This window comes from Canis aureus, chromosome 20, assembly GCF_053574225.1.
Source record: "Canis aureus isolate CA01 chromosome 20, VMU_Caureus_v.1.0, whole genome shotgun sequence".
NCBI lineage: Eukaryota > Metazoa > Chordata > Mammalia > Carnivora > Canidae > Canis > Canis aureus.
In genome coordinates this window covers 47,185,963-47,211,824 of record NC_135630.1, presented here as the reverse complement: position 1 = coordinate 47,211,824, position 25,862 = coordinate 47,185,963, and the positions used below count along the sequence as shown (strand labels likewise).

Here is a 25,862-nt window from a genome sequence, read left to right as displayed (position 1 = left end):
AAATTAAATTTGACTAAATTTGCTTCCTTATTCCATTCACAATTTACAATCTTCAGTAACCTCAATTGTGCTCACAAATGACGTCCATGGGTAGTTTATTTGTGGCAAGCAATGGAGAGGATGAGTAGTACATTTGGGTCTGTGGTTCTTTAACTTTCAGTCACTTTAGAATCACTTGGGGACTTTTTAAATACTGGATACTGACACCATAGTCCAGAAGGGTTAAAACAGCATCTTTGGGGGTGAGACCCAGGGAGCACTGTTTCTTAACAGATGCCCAGATGAATCTGATGTGCCGCTGGGATAGTGAACCACTGGCCGAGGGGTGTGGAGGAGAGATAGTGAGCAGCACAGCAGAGGCAACCTTGGAGTAAGTCGTTAAAGCCAATGTAGATTATGGCTGCAGTCATCAATGTGAACTCATCCAAGGAACTACTCAGTAACCATGCATGCTTTGTTTTTTAATCAAACCTATTTCTCATTGTTGGCAGTAACTATTTTAATTTTATAAACTTCTACTTTCCTCAAACTTTCGCCCCTCCCAATTCTATTGGTACTCCCAACAAGTGAGCTACTTTCTATTTCTCAGAGATAATTGATACCCATTGTGAAAAATTCCTTAATTCTCTGTCACCAAATCTATAAATCTGTTTTATTCTGCATTTTTTTTTACCAGTACCTGTTCACCAATATTTAAGCATCCAAGAGCAACCTTTCTTTTTAAAGCAAAGACTCAGACACACAGATATATGTACTTGTGTGTGTGTGCATGTGTTTGGGGGAAATAAAACAATTCTGCAACAATAGACCCTTCTGAACCAATATAGAAAAGAGAACATAATTTATTTCTAAGTAAGAATTAATAGATTTATATATATGTAAGTTATCAAAAAAGTGTGGCAAAAAGTCTGGACAGATTTTCATGTAATTTCTTTAGCAAGGCAGACAAAAGAATAACTTTTCTTATCTCCTCAAAAGACAAAGAACCACACCTGATGATAGTTTCCTTGTGAAAATTTTCTAAGTTAATTTTAGAGATATGTGTTTACAGTTCCAAATATCAGAAGATCCCCAGATTTGTACTGTAAAATCAAAAGGTCAGATCTCTTTTTGGGCCTACTAAGATTTCAAGGAGACATTTTTAAGAAAGAGAATGTGGGGAGATTGCCACTTCCTCCTCAAAGAAAGTTTCATCATTTTAGCTTTACTGTATGCATTGGTTAATATATACATATATATTCCTTATCTTTGTTCAGTAAGAGGACCTAAAAGCAATGATACTCTGTTAGGACACCTGGCACCTAGATCTTGACATCTAAACACCATTTTTCAATAAAAGGAGCCAATATTCATTGAAAAAAATAGTTAATTCCTGGACTAAGCTAGGAAAAACACAAGAAAGCTTGGAACATCTTAGTCCCAGAAAATAAAGAAATGGTTTAAAAGTAGAAAATAAAGCAAAAGATGGATACTTGTTGAAAGAACATAGCAGTCATCCTGAAGAGGATGCTAATGGTCAAAATTCAAACATTTTGAGCAATAAAATAAAGAATTATATTATTGGATTTTGTCCCATAGACTAAATATCTGTAAATATCTGTAATATTCATATAAATAATTGAATAAATAAATAAATAAATAAATAAATGAGGGAGAATAGATAGCACTTAAGAAAAATTCTAAATAAATGTAGACAGAAAGAAGGAGATAGATAATCACCATTTGGCAATTGCCACAATAATAGTCATTAGTGATCAGGTCCACCAATGAATGCTCAAATTAGTGGCAAAAAAAAAAATTGGGGGTAAAAGAGATGTTTGCATTGTCTCAAATTATCTCCCCTGAGATATTTATTAGCTACAATGGTAAAGATAATCCCTTTGTAGTAAAGAAATCCAGCAGACACAACCTTGGCCAAGTGGTCAAGGTAAACACCATCGGTGATAAGACACATTGTCACTATCATATAATACCTGATATGTTGCACTGAGAAAAGAGCATCGCTTTTGATTTTTCCTGCCCAAAATGCATATCCTCAATCCAATCAGGAGAAAACATCAAACAAACCCAAATGAAGGATATTTCACAAAATAACCAACCAGTATTCTTCAGAGATGGCAAGGTTCTAAAAATAAGGGTTCTAAAAACTCCTCTACTGAGGAGTCGGGACAACCAAATGCAGGATGTGGTCCTATACAGAATCCTGAAACAGAAAAAGGATGTTAGTGGAAAAACAGTTGAAATTTGAGCAAGGCCTGTAGCTTAGTTAATACTATTGCATCAATGTCATTACTAGTGTCCTAGCTTTGATGATTGTATTACAGTTATGTAAGATAAAACACTCATTGATAGTTCTGTGTGGTGTATACAGAAACTCTCTGGGGTATATAGATATAGGGAGGATATCAGAACCACAATAAAGCCAGAAGGGTGACTATACACAGGAATAGCTAAGTGTGAATACAAGGGTCTTGAGTGGGGTCTGATGATTAGATCGTAGCAATGTATGAATGACAGTATAACCAATGCTGCTGGTTTGTTGTGGATATGTAGGAGAAATCCTTTTTCTGTAAGATATATATCCCAAAGTATTAGAGGAATTGGGGTGCTGGCCAGTGACTCTTAAATGATTAAAAAATAAATTAGTTTGTATTATACTTGCAACTTTTGTCTAAGTTTGAAGTTATGTCAATAATGAAAACAAAAAATCTATACCAGTAATGAAAAAAAAATGTGAAGAAATTGGATCATTAACATACTACTGATAGGAGTGTGAATTAGGGATCCCTGGGTGGCGCAGCGGTTTGGCGCCTGCCTTTGGCCCAGGGCGCGATCCTGGAGACCCGGGATCGAATCCCACGTCGGGCTCCCGGTGCATGGAGCCTGCTTCTCCCTCTGCCTATGTCTCTGCCTCTCTCTCTCTCTCTCTCTCTGTGTGTGACTATCATAAGTAAATAAAGAAAAAAATATTTAAAAAAAAAAAAAAAAAGGAGTGTGAATTAATCATTTGGAAACCTTAGCTGTATCATCCAAACTCAACATATGTGTACTTTATGAACTAGTGAATTCAGTCCTAAACATATATATAGAGCTATATCTATAATGGAAATTTTCCCAAAGTTTGGATATTTGAAGGAACAACATTCCAGAAAGCATACTGCTCTAAGGTGTACATTTAAAAATTAAGCTATGTTGTCAAGCAAGTTAGGCCAGTTACAAACCATCAGCAAGACCAAAACCAAACCAAACAAAACAAAAAACTTGACCCTGCAGGCCATCCAGACTTGTTTCTTAACTTTAAGTTCTACATTATAAATCTCATTGCTTTTTATCTTGGCCAAGAGCCAAAAATCTAGATATCCAGGTTTCTCCAGAAATAGAGATAAAGCTTCTACTATCTATCTGTAAACCCATACATTTTCACTTAAAAAAGGGACAAGAATATTAAAACATCATAATTATAAAACATCATATTCATAATAACCAAAACCTGAAACCAACCCATGTCCATCAGGAGAAGAAAAGATAAACTATTATCTATTTGCATATGGAATACTATAAAGTAATGAATAAATATGTATTACTTTTATGTGGAACAACATAGGTGAATATCACAAATAACGTCCTAGGTGAATATATCTGACAGAGTTGCTGGGTATTAGTTATTAACTAGGTGGATCATTAAATGGCTGTATTGACTTTGTAAAAATTCATCAAGCTCAGAATTTGTCCTTATATATACATATGTGATATTTCAATTTAAGTAACTTAAGGGGTGCCTAGATGGCTCAGTTGGTTGAGCATCTGACTCATTATTTCAGCTCAGGTCATGATTTCAGAGTTGTGGGGTCAGGCCCAGAGTCAGGCTCCATGCTCAGCCAAGAGGCCACTTTGGATTCTCTCTGTCCTTCTCCCTGTGTCCCTCCCTCTGCTTTCTCTCTCTTTCTCTAAAATAAATAAATACATCTTTTAAAAAAGTATTTTAAAATAAATATTTCACATAAACATGCACACATACATACTCAAAAGCTGTACTTGCTTCTAGAGTCTTTACAAAAAAATTCATTTAACTTTGCACTTCGTGAATAATGACTTTATAGAATGTGATTCAGTAGTCCACCTTTTAAAGTTTTCTTCTATTACTTCTTTGAGTGTTTCTTTATTTTCATTTTTTTCTGTTCTATTCCTTCCTGACTTCTTTAGGTAGATATTATGATTTATGGATTTAATTTCTATGTCATTTAGCTTTTCTTTCACATTTTTCATCTTTCTATATATTTTAAAATTTATTTTGTGGTAATAACTCACTGAGATTGAGCTTTTAGATTCCTAATTCAATACAAGACAGTTATAATCATGGATAGAATATTAGGCAGATATTTTCTTAAATGACACAGATATTGGTCCTATAGTACAGAGATGATATTGTATATAGGAATGTTATTTTGCCTTTTAAAATGAGAAATAGTACAATTTATATATTATGATGCTTTGATTTAAAAATCTGTATATATACGATCTGCATTGCTTGGTATATTGCTAGAACATGCTGTGTTAGTTGGGTGCATATGGTTGCAATTAACAGAAGAGTCACTAATAGTGGCTTAAGCAGTAGTGTAACTCAGCTGTTTTGTTTTCCTTTTTCTGGCTTTTTTTAAAAATAATAATACCTCTAGAAATGATGGCTACCAGGTTTTCTATGGCAGTTCAACAATGTCATTAAGCATCCAGTTTTTCTCTAGCTTTCTGCTCTGCTACCCTTAGCATGTTTGATTTTCATCCTGTGTATTCTTCATGGTTAAAAGATAACTACCAAAACTCCAATAATTAGGTCTTTAAACAATAAAGCCAATAAAATTGTAAAAGTGCATTTACTTTTTGCCTTCTCTTTTTTCATCAGACATCAAAATCCTACTCTAAGCTCCCTCCCATAATACACTTTTTTAAATATGTCAGATTAGGTTCAAGAGGGTCATATGTTCATCCCTAAACCAATCACAAGAAAAGAAGAATTAAATCAACATTTGTATTAATTAGATTTGCTACAATAATGCAGCTGAAGAAATACACTAACATGTCAACAAACATATGTTTATTGTTTCTGGCTCATGAGTTTGTGGATCAGTCACAGTATTTCTACATCAGACCATGAGGGAGGTCAGGTGTGCTCCACAAGTCCCTCATTCCTAGAAGGCTGAACAACAGAGACTAGCTGGGACTCATGATTTTCACAATTCAGGGCAGTAGTGCAAGAGGAGAAGCAGAAATACATGATACTTCCTAGTAGTTTTTCTCAAAATAGGCATTCTCTTACTTCTACCCATATTCCACTGGTAAAGCAATCATAGCCAAGCCAAAGTCGAATGCAGCAGGGAGGTACTTTTTCCCCCTCACTGAAGCATGCAAGGGTGGGAAAGGAACAAAGAATTATGAACAAATAAAACAATCTACCTCAAAATTCATGGCTTAGACTAATCATGGCCCATCCCCTCAGACTTGGGGAGAAATCTACATTCTTTAAACTTGTTGCAACATGCATAAAATATGATTATTATAAATTAAGGCAATAAGGGATTATGTCTAGTAAGAAGCTAGGCAACATTATCTGACCCAGTTTACATCAACATCATAATGAGTTTGCTTGGGCTTGAGAAGAGAGAATGAGATAGGCAGAGCCCACAGTGAGGCAAGAGTACAAGAGCTCCATGTTCACTTCTCACTTACATAAATTAACTAGAAGCCTCTTCTAATTTGGGAAAAAACACCATCTTCAACAAGCAACTCAAATATTGATGAAAATACCACTGGTTTATTTATTGACTGAGCTTTTTTTTTTTTTAAAGATTGTATTCATTTATTCAGGAGAGGCACAGAGAGGCAGAGACACAGGCAGAGGGAGAAGGAGGCTCCCTGTAGGGAACCTGATGTGAGACTCGATCCCAGGACTCCAGGGTCATGACCTGAGCCAAAGGCAGATGCTCAACCACTGAGTCACCCAGGTGCCCCTTGATTGAGCATTTCAATTCAATAATTTGGAAAGAGACTCACTGCCTTCCAGAAACCATTCTGCCTTTTTTGAAAAAGGCTGAAATTCATATATATAGATTAACTTCAAAATATATCCAAAAACTGACACCTTCAGCGAAGAACTCCCAATTGTCTTACTTGCAGGACCACACAATATTTATACCGTTTTAATTCTCGCCCATACACTGGCACAGATTGTTCACTTCTGTTACTGTCATGGCAAGTGATGCAGGAAGAGAAACATTGCTGATCTGTGAAATTGGACAATACATTAAATCTGTCTTGGTATTTAAGCCACAGTAAGTACCATGTTTAATTGGGTTTATGAAATGACATCTTGTTCAGGGCAAGGATCAGTATGGAACAGAAGCTATAATGGATGATAAATTAAGTGCCTAAGTTAAAGCTAAACTGTTAGATGTCTGATCTGAGTAAGTAATTTCAGAACAGTGACTCCCAAGTGAATAACAAATTGACCTTTGTGTGACATTATATGTAATTAATTTTAAAAGCCTAATCTGACTTCCAATTACAGACCCCCCCAAAAAACAAAACTGGGAACTTTCTCTCTCTCTGCATTTCCTGACATTATTTCCCTAGTACTAATAGATGACTTCAAATCTAAAATCATGGGAAATGAGAGTTTGCCCAATTGTTAATATCTAAATCTTAGGATTTATCAACTGTGGCATATCTAAAGATACAAACCCCACCTTTTCTAATTTTCTGGAATGTCTAGATGTAGAAATAAAGACCCCATTGCATGTGGAAGTGCTCTACCAGGGACAATTTTCATAAAGGGATTTTTAAATAGCTGTTTTAATTTGTAGACCAGACCATGTGCACCTAGAATCTAAGACTAATGAGCCACTTTCACAGAGAATTGCCTCTTCTAAATAAACAAGTCCTTTTGCACTGACCTAAGAATCTAAGTTGCAGCTGAAAGACTAATTATACCAATATTATAACGGCCACATCCACAACAAAAGAATATTCTTTCCATCTTCAAAGTTAGATGAGTATTCAAATGAAATACAATTTATTTATCTGGATTGTCTTCAATGTTTTCATTTGCACCTCTACAGAAACTGAAAAAAAATTTTTTTCTTTTTAGGAAACAGTTTGAAAATCCATCATTTTTAGTTTTTTTTTCAATATATATAAAATCTCCCCTACAAATGAATTCAAAACTGAATTTTTCCCTTGGCAATTTTATTTGAAAGGAAATTAAAACAAATCATTATGAGCAGAATGATTTCAATTAAGACATAATTAATTAAATGTGCAAATGTGGAATACACTGGGATGTGCAATTAGATGATTGATTACACTGGAAATCTGATTTCATACTTAAATTGCCAACCACACCCCTGTTTTGAGCTATTCACCCACCATAAGTGACTACAACTCTAGACCTTACTTCTGGAGAAAGTGTTCTCAGTGGAATAGTGTTTTTGCAGTGATTTCTTTAATCACCTGATAGTATCTTCTTCAGATAGTAGTTAAAGGCAACATGCATGAAGCAGCTTCCTTGCCTTCCTTCTTCTCTTTTAACCAGAATTTTGTTTGATTTTTAAATAAGTAATGTGAATCTTGGTAAACTGTGAAAGTCCTCTTTTTATACTTAGTAAGTTTTTTCCTATTCAGTTACTCTCTAAAAGAAAGTTGATAATCAAAAGGTTAAACGTGTAAAAAAAATACTGAGCTTTGAATAATTTAGAAATCATTTAATATTGCATTTTTAAAAAGATTTCTTTGATAGGGAGAGCATGCATGCCCACAGGAGCAGAGGGAGGAGGGGCGGCGGGAGAGGGAGACTCTCAAGCAGACTCCCAACTGAGAACAGAGCCCCATGTTGGGCTAGATCCCAGGACCCTGAGATCATGACCTGAGCCAAAACCAAGAGTCTAACGCTCAACCAACTGAGCCACCCTGGAACCCCCGTTTAGGATTGCATTTTAAGTTGTCTTTACCTTTTAGATCCAAATGTCTGATATCTATACTTTGCTGTTGGTGATTATGAATTAGAAATGTCTTCAGTTTAACCAAGACAATGAATTTTATTTACATAGGATTGGAGGGGTTGATTTAGCAAGGTTTGTAACTGATATGTATCAATGTTGCTCTAAAACTTAAGGAGATTCCCATCCCATACTAAAAACAATTTGGATTTCCAGAAATTCTCTTGTGTTATATCTATAAATATATCAATCAGTAACATATCATCTTTCAGCTCATACTCCATATCATTTCTGGGGATGCTGGGTCTGGAAATCTGCAAGTTGCTTTTTCCAAGGCAGCACACTTTTCCCCAGATCATAATGGGAAGCCTCTTAGATCAAAGATAAATTCCTAACCTGAAATGCATCCATTAGCATTGGGTTAGTCCATTCTCAAGCCCCATGAGTTTGATGTTTTTCTCTTCAGGTAATTTTTGAAAATGCAAAAGTCCATCAAAAAGAGTTACCTTTTGGGTTACTGAAGCTTTATTATTAGCAGGTATGTTAGTTTTCTTCAATAATGGTGGGTTCTTTATCATAATGGCAGAAATAGGGTGCCTGGGTAGATAGGATAAAAAACAGCTGCAAAAAAGAGACAGCATCAGAGTTTGTTGATCATGTAATTGTGTCTTATTTTGATACTAGAGCTTTTGAGGGAGAACTTAGTTTCCCTTTTTTGTGCAGTTCTTTGATCCACTTGTGGTCTGACCTCTGGGAGCTGACTGTAGGAAAAGGAATGTTGAGAAATAGGCAGACAACTCATTGTTCACAATCTTTAATTAGGGAATCCAAAACAGTGTTTTTCAGCCTTAGCTACTCATTGGGATCACGGGGAAAATTTAAGAACTACTGATTTATGGGGCACATGCCCAGAAATTTAAAAATAAATTCTTCCAGATGATTCAAGTATTGTTGATAAGGTGGAGAGGCACTGGTCCAAAGAACTAACCAAAAAAGGTTTACCATGTGCTCAAAGGACTTATCATTTAGAAAGGCCTAGCACAAGGGGAAAAAAAAAAACCAAAAAACAACAACAACAGAAAGTTCATTGCTCTCTTGCTTTGTCAATCAGCATCCGATTCCAAGTCCTGGCTTGTTCTTACTTCCAACCTCTATCTTGGCCTGAAGCAATTGGTGCCTCCTGCTTCTGCAGGGAGCTATCAGTTAAGGGGCTGTTGCATTGAACCTCTGAAAACTCTGGTAGTTCTCAAAAATGTGAGATATCAGAAAGCCCTATGTTTTGTGAAGAAGTACAAAGAGAAACAAGTTTTGCTAGAGATCTCTAAGTAACTCCAGATTCTCTAGAAATCATGCAGCTTTGCAGAGATGGCTGGCTTTCTATGATGACATTAACTCTGAAATATGAAGAAAGGACAGAAAGTTAAATAAGTTTCTCTGAGGACTTGTGTGTAACGGTGCAGAAGACAACCAGGAGAGTCAGCGAGGTATGTGGAATCACACAGCCTGGATGAGACAAGGTAAGAACAAACAGGAGATAAACAGGTATTTTGTATTTAATTTTGAAGACTCAGCTCCCTCTATGGGCCTTAAATTTCTACTGCATTTTTTTGTATCTTTTTCCTATTTTCTGCCTAGAATTGCTGGGTTCCCTTAATTTTAATTACAGCTTGAAAGGAAGGATTAATAGAGTCAAATTAACAGGCATTTTTTGAGAGACTACTCTGGGGCAGTATGCCTGTTAAATGGTTGTCAAATTTGAATTTGTGATCAGAGACTCTTGGAGGGCCTGATGAAACACCCCCACAGTTTCTGATTCAGCAGGTCTGATCTGTGGCTCGAGTATGGACTTTTCTAAGAAACTCCCTGGTGATCCTTTAGTGCTATCTGGAGACCATATTATAAGGAACACTGTCTCTAGGGATGAAAAAAAGAAATGGCTTTACAGCAATATGACCTTGACTCAAGATTGATAAAGAGATGTATTAGGGGTGTATTTTATGGCAGGTTTGATGAAATAAGAATACTGGAAACTCACTTATTTATTTATTTATGAGAGACAGAAAGAGAGAGGCAGAGACATAGGCAGAGGGAGAAGTAGGCTCCCTTGCATGGAGCCGGAAGCAGGACTTGATCCCAGGACCCCAGAATCACACTCTGAGCCAAAGACAGACACTCACCGCTGAGCCACCCAGGCATACCATATTTTTAAAGTAAAACATAGTACAATACACTCCAGAAGTTCTGAGACAATAGCTAACTAAACAGCAGTGAGGCAGAAGAGGTTAGAGACGACAATAATAATATAAGACCACAGCCTACAGAGGTGAGGGTGTCCTGTGGAGCTGACTTTATTAGGAAGCACAAGCTGGTGAGGAAATCCCCTGAATATTTGGGCCTAAAAGGCAAAGCTTGGGATCTTAAATGCTAAAAAAGGCTATGGCGCTTGTGCTAATTAAGCACTGAAAACTCACATTTCTTCTAGGACTGAGGTCGGTGCATTAGCTCTGGAAAGTAGCCTCCTTTGTCTATGGTTCATGAACATATTGAATTAGATCCAGAAAGGGTCCCTTTGGTCGGGGTCATTTGTCATTCCCAGCCCCTAGTGTTAATCAACTTCAGCTGGTTAGGACTCGGTGTAACGAAATACAACATTTAATTTTGCCATCTCTTAAGCAAGCGCTGCTGCAAGTGAAAAATTTTCTTTTCATATAGAATAGAATACCTAGAGAGGGTCCAGAGTCAGGTCTCAAAAGCAATGCTGGACAGGGTTGACAAAGGGCAGAGGAAGGTCCTTAGGCCAGCAGTATTTGTGACATAAATAGTATCTTGAAGTTGGAGATAGCAAGACTTTGGACCACTGTTGAGCAGATTGGCTTTGCTTTGGTGAATGGACCATACGGGTCTCAAAGAAGAAATAAAGACATTTATGCATCTGTGCAGCATTTAAAAGGTGTGACCATGAGATAGCAAATATAATCCCCCCAAATAACTGCTGTATCCCTAGTGAATGGTGGCATTTAGTTACCCAGAAACAGTAAATATTTAGAATTATGTTCAAACAAATTTGAGACCTTTAAGAAACTGAAACGTATGTGTGTGGGAGCTCACACACAATATTATTCAGGGAGTTTCCCCAACTATATTTTATCTAACTACACATATTTTTCCAACTTTATTCTATGTGACTACCCAGATTTTACTCTGTATGATTTTGGTTATTTTCAGACTGCACGTATAGTTTCAAAAAATCATTGAAGAGACTCCAAGAATCTTTGACAGACTCTAAGTAAAATTCTGAGAAAAGAGCAACAGTTAGTTACTACTAATTGTAGCAACAGCAGTGGCAATGTCATGGGATACTTTGGAGATGTAGCACTTATTTGATCATATAATTTCTGGTATGTTTAATAATAAAAAAAATCTTAATAAAATAATTCTGAGCCTCTACATTTACACTATTGCAAAACGTTTATAGGTGTTCAGGTATGACAAAAAAAAAATCCTATTCAAAGCCTGCATGGGTATTTGGATGGACTGAGTGGATGGACTGTGTGATCGAGGTCAATATAATTTCCCACAGGCTATTCTGCTGGCTTAGCAAATATACTTGAAGCCAGTTTCCTATAGAGATTTTCTAATTTAGCAGAATTAATTTCTAGACCAATTAAATGCTTAAGATATCAAATACTTTCAACTGAAAAGTCAGAGTGCGGCATCTGGGTGGCTCAGTCAGTTAAGCATCTGACTCATGATTTTGGCTCATCATGATCTCAGGGTCATTGGACAGAGCCCTGTTTCAGGCTCTGCCCTCAGCGGGGAGTCTGCTTGAGGATTCTCTCCTCTCTCTGCCTCTCTCTCTCTCTCTGCCCTTCCCTGGCACTCGCTCCTTCTCTCTCAAATAAATAAATCTTCTAAAAAATGGTCAAAGAAAAAATATATTTCTATTAAAAAGAAAAATGAAAGGCAAAGTAACCACTTTTTTTCTTCTAGTCATCATGAAGCTAGAATTTTGTGATAGATTCTAGACTCAAAGCAGTCTCCATGCTCTCATGCTTTTGGTGAGGGTATCATGAATGATGCTGCATGGAAGGTGCTGCACATGAATGATCATTCCAGGCTCCATTTCCCTTCTTCTGAGTTCCCAAAGCCTCCAGTGGAAGAGTAGATGGGAATGGTAAGAATTTCTCAGCAACTGGATGGATGCTATAGGAGGTAGTTTTGTGGGCCTGAGAAGAATAAAGGAGAAGGGGAAGAATTGAAATGATTGCCAGAGGAAAGTAGAGAGAAGGGAAGCTATAGAGCAATCTTGGCTAAGAAAGTCCCACTCATCCCTATTTTTAACACGAAGTCTCTTTAGAAGTATGCATAAGTATGTATGTATATATACAAATTTATTAATTATTTTACTGTTCATTTAAAAATTATAAACAATTTTTTAAAAATGACAATTTTGAGTTTGCTACTAAACATTAAAACATGGAGGTCCACTTTTACTTTCTTCCAAGTGTACCTCCAGTTGTATCAGTACTATTTATTAAATAATCCATTTACTCATGTAACTGAACTACCCTGTAGATCGTCTGTGACGTTCTCATACATATTGGATGCCATTTCTGTATTCTCTATTCTGTGCCACTGATTTATTTGTCCTGTCTTATATAATGATGAATTAATTAGTCATGATATTTTCTAATAACTAGTATATCATTATTGTATTTTTCTTGACTGTTCTTTGGTAATGACAATCATCTTTAATACAAACCTTAAAGTCATTTTTTTTTCCAATTAAAAGGAGTTGTTGAGTTTCTGATTGAAATTTCATTAAATTTACAAATTAATTCAGGAGAATGAACAATGCCATGAAATTAAGCTTTCTCATCAAAGGTTGTGTGTTCCTTTCAGATTTTGTTTTACACTTTTTAATACAATTTTATAATTTTCTTCATATAGACTAATGACTCTTGAACTCAATACTGCCATTGGAATTCTTAAAAGCTTTGAAAGATGCTGGTCCTAGTTCACACCTAGAAATTCTGATTTGTTTTGTCTGGGGGCATCAGGATATTTTCAAGTTCCCCAACATAATTTTAATGTAAATCCAAGGTTGAAAATCATAAGTATAGATCCTGTGTCATTCATGTTAAATTTATTTAGTATTTTATAGTTTTCTTAGAGCCTTTCCAATAATATATCTTTATTCACCTTTGGAATCTCTTCTTTTGAGTTTGGTCCATCCAAGTTTCCTGCTACTTAATTTGGCAAATGAGTACATTGCTAGCAATTCGTTCATTTACTTTAGGTTTTCAAATATATTTCAATAGAGTTCCATATTATCTTTCCATTATTATTTTTTGGTGTTGCACTTGACTTTCCCTATGTACTTTTTAGGATCTATTCTTTTTCTCTAGCAATTTTATTTTGTTGGGTGTATGTTATGATTGTTCTTCCTGATTTTCCTCTCTCCTGCTGCTGGCCCTACCTTTCTTTGACATCTCATTGAGACCCATTTCTGATTATTGGAAAAATGCAGATGGGGCAAAAAAAGGGGGGGGGGGAGCTTTGTTCCTATGAGCTTGCTCTGTCAGGCTCCTATCAATGCATCTGGAGAAAGCCTCTTTGTCCTCTATTCTATTTACTGTAAATGCTCAAAATCCACCACTTATCTGTTTGTCTTCCTCACTTTGGGGGGATCAGGAAATCCAGGACCTTGTAGGAGACCCATGTCACCATTTTTCCAGATATGTATTCAGATCTCTGAAAGCCAAGCTCTTCCCTAGATAGGTCACTTTTTCACCCATGCTTATCTGTAGGCTTTGACACTGTTCTCTTGTCCCTTGGTTCCTTCCTACCCATAAGGGAGAAATCCCCACATTGGTGCTCTTTGTTGAAGCCTGAACAGAGTCTCAGTTGAGCCTGATCCCTTCCTGCTGGAGTAAAGAGGAAGCTAGTTAAATTTACGATACCACATTCTCTGCAAAGGGAGGATAGGAGATCACTTAGATCATACTCCACAGCATTTCACTGAGTCTTTCAACTTGTCTATCTTCGGCAAACATTCAACTTCACTCTCCCTTGTACTATTCTGTCCAAACTCATGTTGCAAAGATATTATTCCCCAATTTATAGTTATTTCTAGTTGGCTTCTCACACTTATTTGGCCTGTGTTGTGTAAAGAGAGGAAGCCAAAAAAAAAAAACAAAAAACAAAAAACAAAAAACAAAAAACAAACCTCAGGCATGGGGAAAGGTACATATTAGGAAAAATAGTACTTAATGGGCATGGAATGGATGCAGCTAACATCTTTTTTTTTTTTTTAAGATTTTACTTATTTATTCATGAGAGACACAGAGAGATAGAGGAGGTAGAGACATAGGCAGAGGGAGAAGCAGGCTTCCCTCAAGGAGCCTGATAAGGGACTTGATCCCAGATCCCGGGATTAAGCCTCGAGCTGAAGGCAGACGCCCAACAGCTGAGCCACTCAGGTGTTCCCAGCTAAAGTCTTTTATATATTAACTATAAATGCACTGCATAAAAATTTATTCTTTAAAAACTTTCTTTCAGAGTTGATGACAAATCAATACCCACGTCAGAAAGAGTGTTTTATAGTTATTCTAAATATCAAAGGAATATCATTAAGTTAATTAGGAGGCCTCATGTAAATAGGCATCATATTGCATTGAACTTACTTTGGTAGCATATGATCTATAGTAGATGGTGAAACAGATGTAAATTATGTTTTTGTGGCTGCATGAATTTCTGATCTGGTATTGGGTTTCTCGATGGAACTTCAACACCCCAGGTCAGCTACCAACAAAAACCGGGATAAAAAATGGAGGCAGAAGGTGGAAGCATACTACTACTTTTCTTCTAATGTTTTTGTTTTAGCTTATTGATAAGTAAATTTTTGCTTCTCTTCCAATTCAGGAAGTATGAAGAGAATTATCCTAGTCTCATTTTATCCCCACACTGAATAGTCAACTATTTTGTGAGGCTTGTGTTCACATTGCCTGAAAAACATTGGGTCACATTATCAGTGGAGAAGGTAGCTAGCCCCTCACAAAAAGAAAATAGACGCAGAGAAAGCATTTGACAAAATACAGCATCCATTCCTGATCAAAACTCTTCAGAGTGTAGGGATAGAGGGAACATTCCTCGACATCTTAAAAGCCATCTATGAAAAGCCCACAGCAAATATTCTCAATGGGGAAGCACTGGGAGCCTTTCCCCTAAGATCAGGAACAAGACAGGGATGTCCACTCTCACCACTGCTATTCAACATAGTACTGGAAGTCCTAGCCTCAGCAATCAGACAACAAAAAGACATTAAAGGCATTCAAATTGGCAAAGAAGAAGTCAAACTCTCCCTCTTCGCCGATGACATGATACTCTACATAGAAAACCCAAAAGTCTCCACCCCAAGATTGCTAGAACTCATACAGCAATTCGGTAGCGTGGCAGGATACAAAATCAATGCCCAGAAGTCAGTGGCATTTCTATACACTAACAATGAGACTGAAGAAAGAGAAATTAAGGAGTCAATCCCATTTACAATTGCACCCAAAAGCATAAGATACCTAGGAATAAACCTCACCAAAGATGTAAAGGATCTATACCCTCAAAACTATAGAACACTTCTGAAAGAAATTGAGGAAGACACAAAGAGATGGAAAAATATTCCACGCTCATGGATTGGCAGAATTAATATTGTGAAAATGTCAATGTTACCCAGGGCAATATACACGTTTAATGCAATCCCTATCAAAATACCATGGACTTTCTTCAGAGAGTTAGAACAAATTGTCTTTCAGGTTTTGAAGTCTATTTTCTTTTCCTATACTCTATCAGGACAGACATGTCATTATGCTCCTGGCCCCATATTGCAAGCTATTGTGGGGGAAACTCCAACATTCTGTAATTTTTCTGCTTGAGTTTTGACGGTAACTCATATCAGTTCTATTTCCTGGGATCACCACTCTTCATCCCTACATCCCATTTTGATCTCAGATTCCAGAAGTGTTTTAATTAAGTTGTAACAGAGAATTCCTATGGGGATTTTTAGATGTGTGTCAAAGTATTTAATATTCCAAATCATCATGTAGGGAGTCAGGTTTGTTTTCTATGTGTTAGAATGTAATGAAAGGATAGCTAACTCATTGTCATTCCTGGTCTCAACAAGTTGTAGAATTACCTCCATTGTTAAGCTGGCAAATGATTTTTTTAAAAAGCCATTTTTCCAATAAAATTGACATTGATTATTGCCTTTACATATAGATTAGACTTTGTACACTAACCTTAGTGCTAACTGCACATGTTGCTTATAATTTCTAATAGTTTACACTTTCTCTATGAAATCAATTATAAAAGATCCAAATTTTACAAAGACTGAACTGTTTTGGATTTCAAGTCAAAACTAGTTTGATAGAAATGGTTAAAAGCAAATTGATTTTATGAAAGCTTCTAACAAGATTAACTTAAACATGTATTGCCATTAATAATGGAATCTTATGCTAGATATGAGAGATATAAAGTCACATAGCCCAGTTCTTCTACAGTTTAATGAGGATTTGGGCATGTATAGTTGTCTTAATCAGATGGAACTGCTATAATAGGCTACCATAGACTAGGTGGCTTAAGCAACAGAAATTTATTTCTCATAATTCCGGAGGCTAGGAAGTCCAAGATCAGGATGCCAGCAGATTCAGGGGTGGGTAAGAGCCCACTTATGGTTTTGTTGATGGCTGATCTTCTCATTTCCTCATATGGTGGGAGAGAGAGATCATCTCTCTTTTGTGTCTTCTTATAAGGGTACTAATCCCATTCATGAGCGTTCCACTCTTAATGCCCCAATCACTTCCCAAGGGCCTCTCCTCACCCAATACCATCACATTGGGAATGAAGCCTTAACATATGAATTTTAGAGGAGACACAGACATTCCGTCCAGAACATCAATGCGCACTATTGATGCTCCAGCAGACATCCTGAATCTCTTTGGCTCTTTCTGTCAATCCTTTGCCAGCTGCTTTGTGCTGCTTCTACTTACCTCCATCTAAGACTCTTTGTGGAGATCTCTGCAGCAGGGGGTGCTAGGGAAGTTAGGGCCCTCCCAGCAGCAATTTGGCAATGATCAACATTCAGTTTTAGGTGTCTAACAAGCCCATCCTTTTAGCCTCTTGTTGGATGAGTCTAAAACTGGACTTTTCTGCAACCACAACTTTACTTGTCTTCTCTCTTCCCTACCCTACCTCTGTTACTTCTTCCCCATTTATCTCTGAGCTCACTTTCTTCATAAATTACTTCCAGTGAAATCCTCATCCCAGGGTATTCTTGAGAAGACCTGCCCTGTCAGCTTACAAATAAAGAGCTTTGCAATCAAATAAGAGGATAACTTTTGTAACCAGGATGTGAGTATAGCACAGACTATGAAGCACAGATTTCGTCTTCAACTGACAATAGCTCAGTACTCTTCAGGGATCCCTCAGGAGTCTGTGGGGAAGGTAAGAAGACAAAATGACAGGCATGGGGCTGAGAACATAAATCAATGAGGGCAGATTTATGACAGTGATCCCATTTCTACTCATGGGTTACTGATGTCCAAGGAAATGAGGGCTGCACATTGAATAGATAGCGAGGGACCAGCCCAATGGGTGAAGGTAGTTGGCAGCCTGTTTTATATCTGAATTTGGAATGCAACCTCAGAAATCTGTTAGATAGGTAAATCTGGAAGGTGATGTCAGAAAATATCTCCTTTACAGGTTTTCCATAGAACCTGAAATATAATTATGGCATTTACTGAATTTAAGATACAGTTTTGTCTGGGAGAGCCCAGGTAATAGAGCATGGATACATAAATAGATCTGGAGAGGCCCAGAAATGGCAGAAGATTTCTGGAACCTGGAAAAAATTAACTAAAACGTGACAAGTGATTATTTTGGGAAGGAAAGAAATGAAGATAAATTTGCTTTTAATTTGCTGTAATTTTCTTTATTCTCCAAATTGTGCACAATAATATGTATTAATGCTGTTATCTAAAAAGGTAAATTAAATTTTGAATACTTCATAACTTTATGCTTATAAGAAATTTAAAAACAAAATTAAACTTTATTAGGAAATTGTTGGTAATTACGAACATTCATACAAGGGAATATTATTGTACAATCATTAAAAAATGTTTATAGGGTATTTTGAAGGACAGTGAAAAATATTATGGGGTTATATTAAATAACAAAGGCGGGATTAAACATTTTATAGACTGATTTTTTTTATGTTAGAATGTGTAGAAAATATACTAAAGGGAATCACAGTATATAATGGGCTTATTTTCACTAGATAATGAGGTTTGGATTTTTTTTATTATTTAGATTTTACAAATATTCTATACTGAATTTTTAGGATCAGATAAAAGTAAACTTAGGAAATTTAGCAGTGTGTACTTAGATACTCTGAGATCTGAAATGGTAGCATCTGAGGCAGTACTTCGTAATAGGCCTAGGAATAATTAGTTCTAGCTGAAACATTTGAACTAATTTATGCTTTTAAATAGCTCACATTTTTCTCTGCTACACTTCTCCCATTTTCCTCTAAGCATCTATCTTCCTTTGAATGCCTGCCACTTCTTTGTCTGGGGAAAGCTTAAATTTATTTCCAGCACTTTTCTTCACATTCACATGAAAAATACACATCTGCTTGTGTGTGTGTGTGTGTGTGTGTGTGTGTGTGTGTGTTCTTTTTTTCTCATATCTCCCTGAGAGTGTGCTAGCATTTTTCTGATGATTTATGGAAAAGTAAATATAGTTTTCCAGTGCTTTTCACCCCATGTAAATTTCTAATGATCCCGAATGTGAGGGTGTGTATGACAATGACGCCTTGGTAAAAAGCCAGCTGCTCTTTTCATTTGAGCAATAGTTTGATATTATTCAACTCACTAAGTGAGCTTGTTTGTTTCAACAGCTGTTGACTTCATATCCCTCTCAATGGATAGAAAGAAAAAGAAAAGAGAAAGAAAAAAAAAAAAGAAGGAAAAGCTTCCCTCCATATTCCTTGCCTGGCTACCTTTCAGCAGTGCTCTTTTCCTAGGTGGTAGATTTCTTATCCTTGATTAGAATCAGAGACATTTGGAGCTGGAAAGAATCTAATAGATTATAATTGTCAAGCACCCTCTCCGTGAAGTAGTTTTACATTGCATACATTAGGGTAAGTGCCATTAACCACTCTTTGTCAGATAAGAAAATTGAGGCTCAAATTCATTTTGTAGCTTGCCTGTGGTTGCAAACCTTGTGGAGTGAGAATTTGAATTGCCACCTTCTTTCTCTTGCCGATGGAACCGTGAGGTCTAATTAACTTATTTGTCTTAAGGTCTAATGAGGGGTATAAGCCATAAGACAAATACCTTGTTAGGCTTCTGTGCATTAGTACACTTGGTTATAATCTTCAAGCTAGGATGCTGCTGCCCTCTAGCAAGAGGAAGTGGGCCCTTCCACAGCCCAGAGGATTCAAGGGTTCAAGTCTCTGTGGCTCAGGGTCCTGGGGTTCAAGTTTCTCAAGCTTATCTGTTCTCATGTTTTGATTCCAAGTCTTGAGGTCCCCCTCTTTTCTTATCAAGGCCCTGAATATTGCCTGGGAGACTTGGGGAACTAACAAGCTGGCTTTTCTATAGGTCTGTGACTCTTGCAGTGTGGGTCCTGGGCCTGATCTTCAGCATGTCCATCTCTGGCTGTAGAAAAGATCTGTTTAAAACATAGGAAGGAGTTTTCTGACTTTCTACCATGCCTGAAATTGACCAACTTGAGTCTGTCATCTTCACTTCCTCGTGGAACCATCCAGTCTTTGTGACTACGCTTTAGCTTGTATCTCTCAAAGACCAAGGTCAACTGCGCAGTCTAGTATATCCCCTTCTGTCAGTATCTCATCTGTATTCACTTCCTAGGGCTGCCATTACAAAGCACTACAAATTGGGTGCCTTAGAACACCAGAAATTTTTTGTCTCACAATTCTGGAGGCTAAAAGTCCAAAGTCAAATAATAAGTAGAGTTGTCTCTTAAGGCTATGAGAGAGAATCTGTTCCATGCTTCTCTTGGAGCTTCTGGTGGTTCTTCCTTGGCTAATAGATGGCATTCTTGCTCTACCTTTATATAGTTTTTCCTCTGTATGTGTCTGTCTCTAGGTCCAAATTTCCTCTTTTTACAAGGATATCAGTTCTATTGGATTACAGCCCACTCTAATGACCTCATCATAACTTGATCTTCATAAAGATTCTATTTCCAAATAAGGTCACCATCACAGGTACTGGAACCAGGACTTACACACAATTTCGGGGGGCATGATTCAAACTGTAGCATCATTCTAATTCATTAAAAGCAAAAGTTTAGCAATCAGAGTGTTCTAAAATGTCAGGGCTGTCAAGCCTCCACATAATACCTGTGATAGGATCCTCATTGCTCTTTGGCTGGTGATACAACTCTAGTGCACCATCCATAGAATCTGACTGCAAAAACAACCACTGCACTCATGGTACCAATTATCTTATATAGATTTTGCAGAAGCAGACCCTGAGATACAATTTCATGAGTAAGGAGTTCATTAAGGGTCAAGAGAAACATGTAGAAGAGAAGGGAATGCAGAACAGAGATAGGCATAACTTTAGACAACTGCCTACCCTTCTCCTGATCTCTTGGGGAGCTGTAAGCTATAGATCATGTCAGAATTCACCCCACTTTGGAGCAAGGGAGCCAGGCTTTCAGACTCTTGCAATAGTCAATCATTACTTATAAGCTGCTCTGGACAGATTTAAGCTACTGAGTCATGTCCAGCTTTGTGTGGGGTTGAATTGATTCATGGCCAGCCCTCTGGAGAAGGCCACAGGTGCAAGGCACTTGAAACAAAGCACAGAAACTAAAGGATGTGTGCATGCAGCTGATAAGGTGGGTTAGAGGGGCTGGTGGAGAGCATGGATGGGGTCCATTCCACAATGCAACACAATTCTTCCCTCTTGTGTATGAAACTTCCTGGGGCTTCAACACCTGAGTGTTTCAGAGAAAACAGGGTTACTGTGGAACACTGGGGATTCCAGGAGGATCGGGAATGCCTCATGATAGAACTCAGTATGTCCTGGAAGCAGCGCATTATGGTATGTGAGGGAGGTGCTTGGTGGAAGTCATTCTCAGATCAGTGGCAGCAGCAATGGCACATACAAGGCAGCTTGACCATGGGCGGGAATTGGCAAGAACCAGCATTCTCGAGTTAACACAACGAGCAGCAGCTGTTGGTCCTGCCTGAGACCCTGCTTGTCAGACACCCCCACCCCCCAACAACTTCCAAAGACAATGCAAGAGAAGCTTCAGTGGAGATGCACTGAGGGCTTCCCTGTAACAGGTCAGTCGGGACAGCCAGAGGAATTCATGCTTATTATTTTTTAACATCTCACACTTTTTTTTTTTTTTAATTTTTTTTTTTTTATTTATTTACGATAGTCACACAGAGAGAGAGAGAGAGGCAGAGACACAGGCAGAGGGAGAAGCAGGCTCCATGCACCGGGAGCCCGACGTGGGATTCGATCCCAGGTCTCCAGGATCGCGCCCTGGGCCAAAGGCAGGCGCCAAACCGCTGCGCCACCCAGGGATCCCACATCTCACACTTTTTAATACTGGACAGGCATGGCAATCTTTTGACAAGGACATTTTTTCCCCCACAATAGTACAGAAAATTCACATAGCTCATTATAAAAATTTAGTGGATGGAAGCTAATTTGAAGAAATAGAGTAAGTTGAAAGTAATAATTCAAAGAAATCAGAATTGGGCAGAAAGAAGTAGGAATTGACTTGAGGACAGGTAGATTTCAAACCAGGGACTTAGGAGGGAAAACATTACGTTAACTCTCTCTTTGAGGTGGAAAGTGTGCAGGGAGGGCAAAAACAACTGTTTGAATGCTCTATGCCAAAGATTTAGGTATCCTCTTGAGATGAGGTCTGGGGAGTGCAGATTAAATATATTTGAGGAAACCGAGGTTCTGAGGGGTTAAATGATGTTTTGCAAAATTCACAGCTGATGACTTTGCAGCTTAAAAAAAAAAGACACTGAGAGAATTATAACTGAGAAATAGGTCTTTTTGCCAACTATTCTCTGGCAAATCCTACTTAGATTTATATAATCATAGCCCCCCACTGTGCTGCACACGAAGCCCACCCCTACTCTCCGGTGCTTCCCAGCAGACCTGAGTTACCTGAACATGGGCTGTCTCTGCGACACTTAGCCAACACCAGCGCTCAGCTGCCATCTGTTTAGTTGCTTAGGCAAATTCCCATCTGGTCAAAGGTCTCTCTCCTACTTGACCCCTTAGCTGCCGCTTACCGGTCGGAGCACTTTGTGCAGCACGTTGGATCTTGTTAGGAGCCTGGTGACCCCTGAAGTGAAGCTTTCTGGGGGAGCCGTTCAGGTGTGGGCCCGCAGGCATCCGCTGGAGCTCGGGACTGCTGCAGGCCGCTTACGCAGGGAAGCTTGGAAGTGCTTTTTGGACACGTGGGAGTTGAACATCCAGCCCAGATCGCGGAGCACGTTAGGCCAGGCTGGCTTCACCTTTCCCATCCCATCCCATCCCCTGTGGCCTTTGAGGCTTGTCTCCCTGGGTGCGGGCGCCCTCTGGTGGCCAGCGGCCCCGCGGACGCGGCGAAGGGGCCCCTGCGCGGCCTCGGCCTGCCCTGACCCCGCGCCCCAGCGCCCGCAGCCCACCCCACGCCGCAGCAGAAGCAGAAGCGAGGCTGCGCTTCCTGAACAGTCTCTATCCCGACGCTGGATTTCATTCTATTTAGACGAAGCAGCTTTGGAAAAGGACTTGGGAAGGTTTCCTGTCCTGCACACCGGCTTCCAAAGCTCACTTTGCATTTCCTGAGACCGTGGCCCTCCCTTGGTGCCCTGGAGGACCAGGGGCTCATCTTCTGCAAGAGTTAAGCTCATTTTAACTTTTTTTTTTTTTTTTTTTAGATTTTATTTATTTATTCATGAGAGACACAGAGAGAGAGAGAGGCAGAGACACAGGCAGTGGGAGAAGCAGGCTCCATGCAGGGAGCCCGACGTGGGACTCGATCCAGGGTCCCCAGTATCACGCCCTGGGCCAAAGGCAGCTCTAAACCACTGGGCCACCCGGGCTGCTCAGCTTATTTTAACTTTTATTATTATTATTATTTTTATTTTTATTTTTATTTTTATTTTTAACTTTTGATGTGAGCTCTTCCCTCTCAGACTGGAACCCTGTTTTGAAGGATCAGCATTGATTGAATCATATCCACTTCTGCAAGTTTTACTTGTTTCTAAACAAGAGAGGTTATTTTAGAACTCATTTAAGTCATATTATATTTCAAGATACTGGAATGTAGAGATATTGGAATGTAGACCACCAGAATCCCACCAACCACCCGGCATTATTATTATAATTTTAGTGTATTTCCTTTTCTTCTTGTTTTAGGGATATTTACACATCATACGTTTGGGCCACCTGGGTGGCTCAGTCAGTTAAGCATGTGCCTTTGGCTCACATCATGATCTTGGGGGCTCATGTAATGATCTTGGGGTTGGGAGTCCAGCCCTGCATCAGGCTCCCTGTTCAGCTGGAGTCTGCTTCTCTCTCTTCTTCTGCCTGCTGCTCCCCACCTCCCCTCACTCATGCTCCTGCTCTCTCTCTCTTAAATAACTAAATACAATATTTAAAAAATAAAAAATACATTTAGCCTATAATTATTTTTTTCATGTCTCATAAAAGTTGTGATTATATTAAATCATATAATATATATCATGTTGGGGCACCCGGGTGGCTCAGTGGTTGAGCATCTGCCTTTGGCTCACATTGTGATCCTGGGGTCCTAGGGTCAAGTCCTGCATCTCCCTCTGCCTATGCGGAGCCTGCTTCTCCCTCTGCCTATGTCTCTGCCTCTCTCTCTCTGTCTCTCATGGATAAATAAATACAATCTTTATATATATAATCTTTATATATATAGTTATAATTATATATTTTATCATTCATAGCGTTTTTGGTAATGTTGATCAATTACTATCTTGAGTGAATTATATTCAGAAAATATGCTAGAGCTATTCAAAGCTTAATAACAAAAATTCTGGACTAAAGTGTATCTGGGGGGAGTCTACATCCAAAACATGGGGCATACATGCACATACATATATTCCACCTTTCTCCTGGAGCAATGAGGTTATTAAAATATAACTTGTATTCCTGAGTTTACCATGATTTCTGTGTCCCTTTCACTAAGGATAAACTACAATGAGGAAGAAGAGAAGTTTATACCTGAAATATCAGACTGTGTTGGTTGGCAGAGAATATTCTTACAGACTAGCACCACCTCTGCCTCTCATTGTCTGTGATGAGTTATCCAAGAATTTAGAGTTTGTGTTGCTCCAGGTATTCAGGTCATTCTGGTAAGACATGTTTGCTCAATAAACTATATACAGAGACCCCCTGAAGAAAATATGCCTGTCTTTAGTTACATTTCATTATGGTTTTGCTTTCAGTTAGCCAGTCACGTATATAAGTGGTCCTAAGTGTATCAAGATCTATTCTGGCTGACAAGGCGGCCCCCAACAGTTTGGGAACCACCGGGCATTCAAAGTCTCTGAAATTGCTCCATGTCCTGCAGGCAGTACCTTTCCAGGGTGCGCTGGTCTCATGGAAGCTCCTCAGAGCACGAGGCAGGCTGCTCTGTATCTCTTCTCTCCTTAAGTCAGAGAAGGCAAACTCATATGCACATCCTCCCAGGAGAGTGCCTAAGTATTACAAAATGCTAACATTGACCACAAAGAAAGAGGTCATCTTTTTTTTTTTTTAAATCAGTTTTTTTTTTTAATTTTATTTATTTATTCATGCGAGACACAGAGAGAAACACAGGCAGAGGGAGAAGCAGGCTCCATGCAAGGGGCCAGACGCACGACTCGATCCCGGGACTCCAGGATCGCACCCTGGGCTGAAGGCAGGCACCAAACCGCTGAGCCACCCAGGGATCCCGAGAGAGGTCATCTTGAACAAAATGGACTTGGATTTCCAATCAGCAGCTGAATTTCCAGGAATTTCCCTATTACTTGACACTCTTGTTATCCACAGATATGGAGAGTCTGGACTTGGGAATGGGGAGCATGGGGGTTCCCCCCTCTCAAACTCCCTACTTCCAGGGAGGGGCTGCCTACCACTTCCCCCAGCCCTGCCCTCTGGCCTGGTCCTTCTGACCTCCTCCCCAGGAGGTAAAAGCTTGAGCTCACCTGCTGGGAAAGATTAGAAGTGAGGAAAAGCTGGGTAGATGGTTGAGGCCTGTTGCTTCTCATATCTAGTCCTAATTTGCATTAGCACTCAGTTTCACATCACTGTCTTTAGATAATTTTTAAGTAGAAAAGAGAAACTCCGCCCCTCTTCAGTTTTGAACCTGAGATTATTATAAATAATTTGGTTTATAATATAATTCAATTATTATAAATAATTGTTATTCATCAATCACATTAGGATTTTCTGAAAATTACTCACCTGTTGTCATGTATCTGGCAGGCATACACTAAGATATTGTTGTAAAATATACTTAGAGGTATTTCATGCCAGACACAATGATTGCAGTTCCTTTCAACTTCAGTCCACAGCATGGGACCTCTTCTGAAAGTGCATATTCAAAAGTGATTTTGTTCATTACCGCCTGAAGCATTAACTTCCTTTCTTCTCATTCCTGGAAAGAATTATATTTTTTCCTCCCTCCAGAATTTTATAATTACTGTGGAGGGAAGAAAAACTAAATGATGCTACATTTACTGAGTGCAAATCTTTCAAAACTTCACAGGTAAAGTTGCCACAAAACACTTTTTTTTTTTTTTTCCAGAATGGTTCTTACCACTGC

General features: G+C 38.5%; 1 protein-coding gene across 21 annotated transcripts in view; it reads left to right on the top strand.

The window, feature by feature from the left end:
* The window catches only part of LOC144291774 (uncharacterized), a 322,394-nt gene that overhangs the window by 13,651 nt on the left and 282,881 nt on the right, over positions 1 to 25,862 (top strand). The window contains exon 5 of one of the 21 annotated variants that reach the window (XR_013359266.1): positions 274 to 765. The exons of the other annotated variants lie outside the window; for them this stretch is intronic. The gene's annotated coding sequence lies outside the window, so the exon portion shown is untranslated. Of the gene's footprint in view, positions 1 to 273; positions 766 to 25,862 lie in introns of those variants that run through there. 21 annotated transcript variants of the gene reach the window in all.